Consider the following 9,815-nt stretch of genomic DNA (forward strand, 5'->3'; position numbering starts at 1 on the left):
GTCACCGTGGAGGGTCACAGTGGAGAGTGATGTGGTGTCACCATGGAGGGTGACAGTGAGTGGAGGGTGGTGTGGTGCCACTGTGGAGGGTGACAGTGAGTGGAGGGTGGTGTGGTGCCACTGTGGAGGGTGACAGTGAGTGGAGGGTGGTGTGGTGCCATTGTGGAGGATCACTCGGGGCCCAGGCCACCTGCCTGTGTAACTTGTCTTCTTCCATCCTGCCCTTGGCCAACAACAATGCTCTGCTTCCATCTTACCAAGGGTTGTTAATGGGCCCATTCGGCTTCTGTGGTGATGGCTTGGACACCATGGGGGGTCGGCTACCCCAGCTCCCGATGGACAGCTCCGACTGGAGGGTCACTTGGAGTTCTGTGGGCTCCATCAGGGCCCAGTCACACCTCAGGACCAGCATTTCTCTCTCCTGTGAGTGGCATGGCCGCACCTCAGAACCCGCAGCTCTCCCCTGGGCTTCTCCTGTTGAGGCCTTGTTGCCCATGTGAGGCACCCCTCTCCCTGCAGAGCCTGCCTGGCTGTTCAACCCAGACATCAGGCCGCCTGCTCTGCAGACAGACCTGGTCCTTCTGCACTGGAGGCCGGCAGCCTTCAGTGTCACCTTGTGTGGGTCAGAGCCATGTTCCCCAGTGTGGGTTCTGCTGCCCCCAGAACCTGGAGAGGCCATGGGGCATGGTGCTTGCTTCTCAGCGGGAACCTCTCCACCAGCTTGGCCCTTCAGTGGCATTCCGGGAAGCGGGCTTGAGATGAGGAGAGCACACAGGACCCTGCTTAGGGAGGCTGTTGGGATTCTCATCCGTCAAGGCACAAAGAAGCAGGAGTGGCCGAGGGGAAACTGTGCGGTGATGGGTCCGGGCGTGAGGACTCAAGCCATTTCATCGGGAGCCTGGAGCTGGGGTGGCTCTGCAGAGAGACCCCACTGGGACAGAGGGCCATTATACCCCTCATCCACTCCTCACTGGATATGGGAGAGGACTGATCTTGGGCTGGGTGGCTTTCTAAGGCCAAGGTCAGCCTCCAAATGGGGTCTCAGCCAGGGCCGCCAGCCTCCTCCTAGTCTTCCCAGCCTGGGTGCAGGGTGCAGGGCCTCCCGTCCACTCTCTCTTGGGTCTGTATGGGTGGCATACATGGTACTGGCTCACTCCCTGCCCTCCTGGTCTTTCCCTGCTGGCTGGTGGTGGCGTCCCTGGCAGGGAGGGGAGTGTCGCTCAGCTGGGTCCAGGAGGAACTCCGTGGACTCTGTCCAGCCCTGCTGGGCAGCATGCGCTGATGGCCGTGGCCTGGCTGGAGTATAGGTCGCAGAGCATCTGCCCTGCCACACTGCCCCCACAGCAGGGACCCTTCTTATCATATCAGTAGTAAACGCTGAAACGTGACATGGGAATGGCGTCTCCTTGCTGTCCTAAAGTTCATTTCTTGGATTGCTGACAAGGTTCGGCTGTTTGCCATGTGCTGCCTTCAACTAGTGAGGGAGCTCTGTGTAGCTGATGTAAAGAAATTTTGGGCGGGGAGTGATGGCTCACGCCTGTAATCCCAGCACTTTGGGAGGCCAAGGCAGGAGGATCACTTGAGCTCAGGGATTGGAGGAGGCTGCAGTGAGCTGTGATCACACCACTGCACTCACGCCCAGGTGACAGAGCAAGACCCTGTATAAAAAAAAAAAAAAAAAAAAGCCGAGCGTGGTGGCTCAAGCCTGTAATCCCAGCACTTTGGGAGGACAAGGAGGGCAGATCACCTGAGGTCAGGAGTTTGAGACCAGCCAGGCCAACATGGTGAAACCCTGTCTCTACTAAAAATACAAAAATTAGCTGGGTGTGGTGGCGGGTGCCTGTAATCCCAGTTACTTGGGAGCCTGGGCAGGAGAATCGCTTGAACCCAGAGGCAGAGGTTGCAGTGAGCCGAGATTGCCCCATTGCACTCCAGCCTGGGCGACAAGAGCAAAGCTCTGTCTTAAAAAAACAACAAAAAAAGATATTTGGCCTGCTTAGAAACACATACATGCCTTAAAAGTCTAACTGGGTTTTGCCAGTAATATTACAGATATGCAGGACCACGAGGAAGAGAAAATTCAGGTAACAGTTAAACATTTAAGAAAATGACCGATTTCTAGAACATTTGGAGAAAACTGGAGACTCAAAATTGGTTTTGCCTTTAACTTCTACTTCTGTAAGGGAGGGGGCATTATGATGAAAATCTGGTCTGAGCAACTGTGGCATGCAAGATCGCAGGAGGCGAGGCCCGGGTGAGGGGCGGGGCCTGGGTCGGAGGCCCTGAGCAGAGGTGGGGCCCTGAGTGGGAGGCGGGGCCCTGAGTGGAGGCGGGGCCTGGGTAGGAGGCGGGGCCCTGAGTGGAGGGGGGCCTGGGTGGGAGGCGGGGCCTTGAGTGGGAGGCGGGTCCCTGAGCGGGAGGCAGGGTCCTGAATGGGAGGCGTGGCCTGGGCGGGAGGCGGGGCCCTGAGTTGGGGGCAGGGCCTGGGTAGGAGGCAGGGCCTGGGCGGGAGGTGGGGGCCCGAGGTGGGAGGCGGGGCCTAGGGCGGGAGGCGGGGCCCGGCTCCCTGAGTGGAGGCGGGGTCCGGGCGGGAGGCGGGTGGGGTCTGGGGCTCGGTGCACCCCGACCCGGGGATGCTTTCTCCCTAGCTTGTTGCGCCGTCCGGTTCTGCCCCAGCCTTAGATCTCAGCTCTGAGCTGCCCTCACATCCCTGCAGATCTTTTCTGGCCACACTGGTGGCCCGCGGGGTCTGGCTGCTTCTGTCTCGCGGCGTTGGCCTCCCTGACTGGCCGCGGGTGTGGGGCGCCGTGGGCGGGGTCCCCGGGGCGAGGCTGCCTGGCCTCCGCGGTTGGTTCGGCGCCCGCGGGGCTGCAGCTCCCGGCTCGCACTCCATCATCGACGGATGACAGCGGGAACGGTGGGAGTTCATTACAGGGACCATGAATTGTTGGAGGTAATTTAGATTACAATTTAAAGTTTAATTTAAAAATCTATCAACAAATGTGAAAGTACTGAAGGAACATTTTAAAATGCACTTTAATCTCACCAGCACAAATAGCTTCTCGGGGCTCTAAACATCATCACCTGGAAAAACAGTAAAACTTTACTGCATCTTTAATTAAATTACAAACACAAAGGATAATTAACTTTTTTATTTTTATTTTATTCGTGCCATTGTTTCTCCTCCGAGTCAATATCTTCCGGCTGCAGGAGCGGCTGTAACGAGGAAGTTTACGGCGAGGCCTGACGGGTGGATGCCCCGGGGCGGATGCTCGACCCCTGCGCCCTCCCTGCGGGCCCCGCAGCGCTGGGGCCGCGCCCATTCCTGTCCCGACAGCGCGGACACTCCTGGCCAGCCCGTGGCGGGAGGCGCCCTGAAGACACGCGTGGCCGTGGCTCGCGGGTGTCGCGTGTGCTCACCTCGGACCTGGGCGTTCTGAGTCGTAACTCACTCACGCCTCGCAGCGGCCCTGGGAGGCAGCCCCAGCCCCTTTTACAGGCGGGGAAACGGAGGCTCAGAGAGGTTGGGCCATCCGCCCTGGTCACACAGCGGCTGCGTCACCGGCTGACTCGAGCCTGGCCCCACCCGTGCGCGCTGCACTTCTGGGTGCTGGGCTGCGGCTCAAGCCTCCTCCCCAGGACGCGGGGCTGGGACAAGGGGCCGAGTGCGGAGGGCGGGGAGGTGGCGCAAGCGCCCACGCAGGGGCTTGGTACCTAAAGGCAACATGCCGGTCCCCATGGGGGAGTGGACCGTGGGGGCCCGAGGGCGGCCGGGGTAGGGAGGGGCCTCCCCCGAGGGCCGTGGGCTCAGCGGCAGGGCCCAGTCGAGGCCACCAGGGGGCGCCCAGCAGGCGCGGGCGGGGCCGCGGGCCGGGGCGCTGGCTGGGACCCTCGGGCGGGGATGGCGGCTAGGGGCGGGGGGCGCGCCAGAGCAGGGGGGGCAGGGGCCTGGCGGGAGCCCCTGGAGGCGCAGCCCCCTCTGGGCGGGTCGGATTCGGGAGGGCTCGGGAGGGGCGTCCAGCAGCGCTGGGAAGGGGACCTCGATTCCGGCCTGGAGGGCGGGCGGGGCTGTGGGGGGAGAGCCCCGGCTCTGCGCCTGCGGGGGTGGGGGCCTAGGGGTATCGCAGCTGGGCCGCGCCCTTTCCCGCCCGCCCCGCCTCGAGAGGCGATCCCTCTCCTCCGCCTCTTCTCTCCCTTCCCCCTCTTCTCTCCCTTCCCCCTCTTCTCTCCCTTCCCCCTCTTCTCTCCCTTCCCCCTCTTCTCTCCCCTCCCCCTCTTCTCTCCCCTCCTCCGCCCCTTCCCTGCCCTCCTCTCCCTTCCCTGGTGACGGTGGGAGCTTTGGTTCGCTCCTTTCCTCCTCCCAGCCTCGCTGTCTGCAGAGGGCGGTTCGGGGTGGGGGGGGTCGCGACCTCGTAGGTAGGCGTGGAGGGCAGGGCGCTTCCCACGGGGACCTGCAGAGTCTGGTGGGTCTGTCGCGCTCACGACAAATCTGCCCCCAGCAAGGCCCTTGTGATGCCCTCTCCCCGTAACTGAGGGTCCCCTCTCCTCCTACCCCAACACGTTCCTGCAGAGCTTCCGGGCCACACCGGCTCTCACGCCAACGCTCGCGCCCTTCTGCACACCGGGTGTGGGCACTAGCGCGCGCACCGCTGTCCCCAAGGCTCGTCGGCCCCTCCTGCCTGGCACGCCCGCCCCTGGCACTTGCACGCAGACGGGGTGCAGGCCACACGGGGTGTTCAGTTTTAGTGCGGTGGCTGCTTAATTATTGGTTAATCTAGCAATTTAGCATGCTTCATTTAATTCTAATTAGGAGAATTAATAGGCAGGGAATAGCGATTTCAATAGACTGGCACAAAACAAAACCTAGCCTGGACATCGTGCCGGTCTGGGGGCCGTGTCCATGCTTGGGGGGGCCTGGGGGTGTTGGCAGCCAGGACTACAGACCTTTCCAGACGCCTGAAGGTCGTGGCGGGGGAGGGCGCTCAGGGCGGGCAGGAATCGCGCTGTGGCTGCTCACCCCGACTTGCAAGGGCAGCCGGGTCAAGGGCATAGGGAGAACCCCCAGAGCATCCCCGGGCAGCACCCCCGCAGCCCCCCACCTGCACCCCCGCAGCCCCTCACCTGCAGCCCCCAACCCGCAGCCCTGCGGCTGCCTGGTCCCCGCAGAGCCTGTGTTTGTCTCTGCTCATCAGGCGGCTCCCTGACAAGGCCCCGACATTGGACAAGGCTGTTCCTCTAATTAAGGTGCTAATTGAATTAAATGGCCGGGGTAATGAGCAGATGAGCGGCATAAAAAGTACAGAGTCAGATAGGCCAATTAACAAGAGCGCCGCGCATAATTATAACATTGGAAATACATGCAGCTTGCTCCAACATTGTTAATTGTTACCGGGGGATTTATGGTAATTGGCCCACAACAGGCAGCCGGGGAACCTGCCCAGGGCTGGTAATTAAAAAGATGATATTCTACACAAACGCCGGGTGGCCTAATTAGGCCTTGATTTACATAAAGGCCTGTGAGGAGGTGCTGGGTACCTCACCGCTGCTGCTGGGGCCACTCTGGCCAGCAGTCCCTGAGGTGAGACCAGCAGGCAGGAGCCCCTCCCCCACCCCCCACCCTGTGGCCACGGGAGCTGCCAGCGTCCAGCCTCCGTCTGCTGGTGGGGTCCCCATGGCCATCCCTGAGCCCTGAGCACAGGCCCTGCCTCTGGGAGAGGACTTCCAGGGCCCAAGGCCACCTTCCCCTGGGTTCGCCACTGTCCTGGGGGGCAGGTCCATCCGTCTGGCACGTGGCCTCCTCTGCTCTCCCTGTGTGCTCCCCTCCTGCAGTGTCCCAGTGAGTGTGCCTGGCCAATGACCTGGGCACATGGTCAGGCAGGTGATCTGTGTCCAGCCCTCCCCTACCACGAGGACAGCCTCAGACCGAACACCCCGGTGCGGGAAGTGCCCCTGCCCCCACAATACCCGCTCAGTTGCCTCAGAGGACCCGGAACACTACCAGACACACAGAGGGCCGGAGGGAGGCAGGGGCGGGGAACAGTGTGCAGTGCGGGAGGGAGGGGCGGGGGCACCCTTGGAAGGCAGAGAGGAGGCCAGCTAAGCTGACTCGTCCCTCGTTCTGTCTTACCCCCTCCTTCAAGGAGGCCACCCTGCGCCCCATTTTACAGAGTGGGGAGTGAAGTCTGATGTCTGACAAACCAGGCCCAACTCTCCGGGCTCCCGCCACAGCCCCTCTCCTCTCCTGGGGCTGTCCCCAGGGGCCAGCATGGTGCCAGGCATCTCTCCAGAATGTGGACCCCGGCCCCGTGCCCCAGCCCCAGCCGGGGCACAGTCCCAGCCGCCCCTGCGGCGTCCCCGGCCCGCCCACCGCCGCCTCTTCCACTTTCTCGAGCAGATTTGCCTTAACGTTCACACTCTGAACAGAAAACTCTGCCTCATTTACAAATGTAATTTCAATTGAGGGTAGTTTTCCAATCTCCTTTCATTTGAGTCCCAATTGAGCCCCTTCTCACAGTGCTGATGGCATGATTAGACAGTGTGCGCACTGAGGCGGATTAGTCAAGCGCGGCCCCGTAAATTGGGAAGGATGTTTTATCAGGACACGTCGCTGCGCTGCAGGCAGCTGTGGGGTGCTCTGGGCTGTCCCCTCAAATCATGGTTATGGAATAATTTAGCCCGCGATTCTCTGCGATTACTGCCGCCACTGATCATGCTGTCACTTTCCGAGTGAGCACTTCATCCTGCGTTTATTCATGCCAGATCTGTTTTGCTTTCGTAATGAGCACATATTACCCCGGCACAAAGAGGATGAAGGCAGCCGCGTGATAGATAGGCGCGAGATTAAATGGGATCTTTATGACTTCTGCAGCCATCAGTTCTGACTGTGTGATAAGACGTGTCGACGAGGGCCCTGATTTGCTCTTTATTGGAGCCAATATTAGCATGCGCTCACCAGTGCACGGGCCGATCAAACCCACTTAAGGTGGACTCACCGCATAGGCCCAGCTGCAGATGCTGCTGGGATGGCCAGGAGGGAGGCTGCAGCCTACAGCCGGGCAGGTGGGGGGTGTGGAATTCTCACGCTGCCCTGGGGCCACTTCACCCCGGGTGGCTGCAGGGGGTCCTGGGGGTGAGGTGGCCCTGGCGACCCCGGGCACAGTGTACTGTCCTGTATGCCTGGGTCTCAGGGTGACCCTCTCCCTTCCCACCCCTTAACAGGCCGCCAAGAACGATGGCTCTCCCGGCTGGGGACCCAGCAGCCTCCTCATTCTGCCCCCAGCTCCTGCTTTCTGGCAAGGAGGGAGACTGGCTTGTTTAGGACCCCAGGGGTGCCAGGCCATTTCCTGGGTAGGGGCAGTGTCCAGCACCTTCCTCTTCCGCTCAGTATCATGGAGACCCCTCCCTCCCCCTGCTGGACAGCCGCCACCTGTACTCAGCTTCGGGCAAGGCGCTCCCCGTCCTGCCTCTTGGTCTTCCTGCCATACCTTCAGCAACCCCCTGGACAGCCCCCCTCCCAGGCCACCCTTCTGTCAGGGGCACTGCCTGTGCCTGTCACTGCCTTTCTTTCCCCTGGTGTGGCCCCTGCCAGACCGCAGCCATCTCCCCTGTCAAAGTCCCCTGTGGCTCACGTTGGATGATCTGCATCCAGTCTGCACAGTGGATGATGCCAACTTGGGTGCAGGGTGGGATGTGGTAAGGTTGGGGGCCAGAAAGACTTGGGGTGTGGCGGAGCCCTGGACCTGAGTCCACACAGCATCCCATCCTGTGGCTGTGCTTTCTCCTGAAGGGGCTGCCAGCCCTCCCCAGGGACCACAAGCCCAGCTGGGTGTGCCCCATGCAGTCAGCCCTGCCGGGCGGCCCCCAGCTGCCTCTTCCCCCAGCAGGGCATGGGCAGGCAGTGGGCACTCAGGGGGTAGCTGGCTTGCTGCACCCTGTCCTCTTGGTGGGCGGATGGGGCCCCTTCACTGCGTGGGGACTGGACTGCTCTCACGTGCCTTTAGACGTGCAGGTTGCTTCTGTGGCCACCTTCTGTGAAGGGGGCCTATCACTCATCCACCTGGCACATTTTTTAACCTCAATGTCATGTGTTGACACTGAGGGAGGCAGAGACCATGAAAGCTTGTCATAGTCGAGGGGTTTGGGCAGCCGGTCCATCCAGGGAGGCCCAGCAGCCTGGCACACAGGGCACGGGCCCTCCTGCCAGAAGCAAGCTGAGCCTGCCACCCACTGACCATCAGCCGTCCAGCCAGCCCCACCCACCGGCTCCAGGCCCACCTCCTGCACCTGCCCAGGCCTCGCCTGTCTCAGGGGAGCCCGTGTCTGCAAGGCCCCACAGGAGAGGCTGGAACAGAGTGGGGCTGGGGGTCCCTTGAAATGATCCCTCGGCTGAGGGCCACAGAGAGGAAGAGAGGCGTGGGGGCACCAGAGACCATCATGTTTTAAAAGAATGTCTTCCAATCTTCCTCACAGAGGAATCCGAAGAAACATGCTGGATGTCCCTGGAGGAGGAGCTGAACCATTTGAGTGGGGGCTTCACTGACTCTCCCCTCACACAGGGCACCGGGGGAGAGCAGCCACATGACTGGCAGGCGGGGGCTTTTGCCCCTGGTGGGAGGGGATGAGGAGGGCACCAGTCTGGCCCTGAGACAATCCCCAGACCAACCCTGACTGGGACACTCTGCAGGACGCCAAGCAGTGCCCCCAAAAGCTGTCAAGGCCGTCCTAGACCAGTGGGGCCTGAAGAGATGGTGCAGAGTCCTAGATCAGACAAACGGCACTGGGAAAGCGGGGAGCCCAAAGGAAGGCTCGAATTCAGGGAAGAGCCACGTGCCAGGCTGTGACGAAGGTGACAAGATGAAACACTGGGAGGGCCGGGGAGGCATCCGAACTCTATGTGCTGTCTTTGCACTACTCTGTAAATCTAAAATTATTCGGAAGTGAAATTTAAAAATCACTCTGGCTCTGGTGTGCAGTGTGGCTGCTGGCAAGGGGGGAAGAGCTGGGGATGAGGGAGGAGCTGGGATGAGGGAGGAGCTGAGATGAGGGAGGAGCTGAGGGTGAGGGAGGAGCTGAGATGAGGGAGGAGCTGAGGGTAAGGGGGAGCTGAGGATGGGGGGAGCTGGGAGGGAGAAGCTGGGGCTGAGGAGGAACTGCAGTGAGGGAGAAGCTGGGAACTGGGGAGGAGCTGAAATGAGGGAGCAGCTGGGATGAGGGAGGATCTGGGAAGAGGAAGGAGTTGGAAATGAGGGAGGTGCTGGGAGAGGGAGAAGCTGGGGATTAGGGAGAAGCTGGGGATTGGAGAGGATCTGGGGAAGAGTGAGGACCTGAGGGAGGAACTGGGATGAGGGAGGACCTGGGGAAAAAGAGGAGCTGGGATGAGAGAGAAACCAGGAAGAGGGAGGAGCTGAGAATGAAGAAGGACCCAAAACGAAGGAAGAGTTGGGATGAGGGAGAAGCTGAAGGGGCAGGAGGTGTGGAGAGACATTTTCGAGGTGGGAGGCTGTGTGTGTGTGTGTTTGGATGTGTGAGGGTGAATGTGAGTGAATATGTGAATGTGAGTCAACGTGTGTGAATGTGAGTGTAAATGTGAATGTGTGTGTGTGAAGGAACATGAGTGAATGTGTGAATGTGAGAATGAATGTGTGCGAAAGTGAGTTGTGTGAATGTGAGAATGAATGTGTGTGAAAGTGAGTTGTGTGAATGTGTGTGCAAACGTGAATGTGTGAATGCGAGTGAATATATGTGTGAATGTGCGTGTGAATGTGTGTGCACATGTGAGTATGTGTGAGCAGTTTTGCGAGTGTCTGGACAGTGCG

The 9,815-nt window shown here is 60.6% G+C and overlaps 1 long non-coding RNA gene across 1 annotated transcript; it reads left to right on the top strand.

Annotated features, from left to right (window-relative positions):
• The first annotated feature begins 2,857 nt into the window (after positions 1–2,857).
• Positions 2,858–8,953, top strand: LOC101177218. The gene is made up of 2 exons (XR_179980.1): positions 2,858–2,953; positions 8,470–8,953. It is a non-coding gene; the product is annotated as an uncharacterized LOC101177218 (long non-coding RNA).
• The last annotated feature ends 862 nt before the right edge of the window (positions 8,954–9,815 follow it).

This window comes from Nomascus leucogenys, chromosome 20 (assembly GCF_006542625.1).
Source record: "Nomascus leucogenys isolate Asia chromosome 20, Asia_NLE_v1, whole genome shotgun sequence".
Taxonomy (NCBI): Eukaryota; Metazoa; Chordata; class Mammalia; order Primates; family Hylobatidae; genus Nomascus; species Nomascus leucogenys.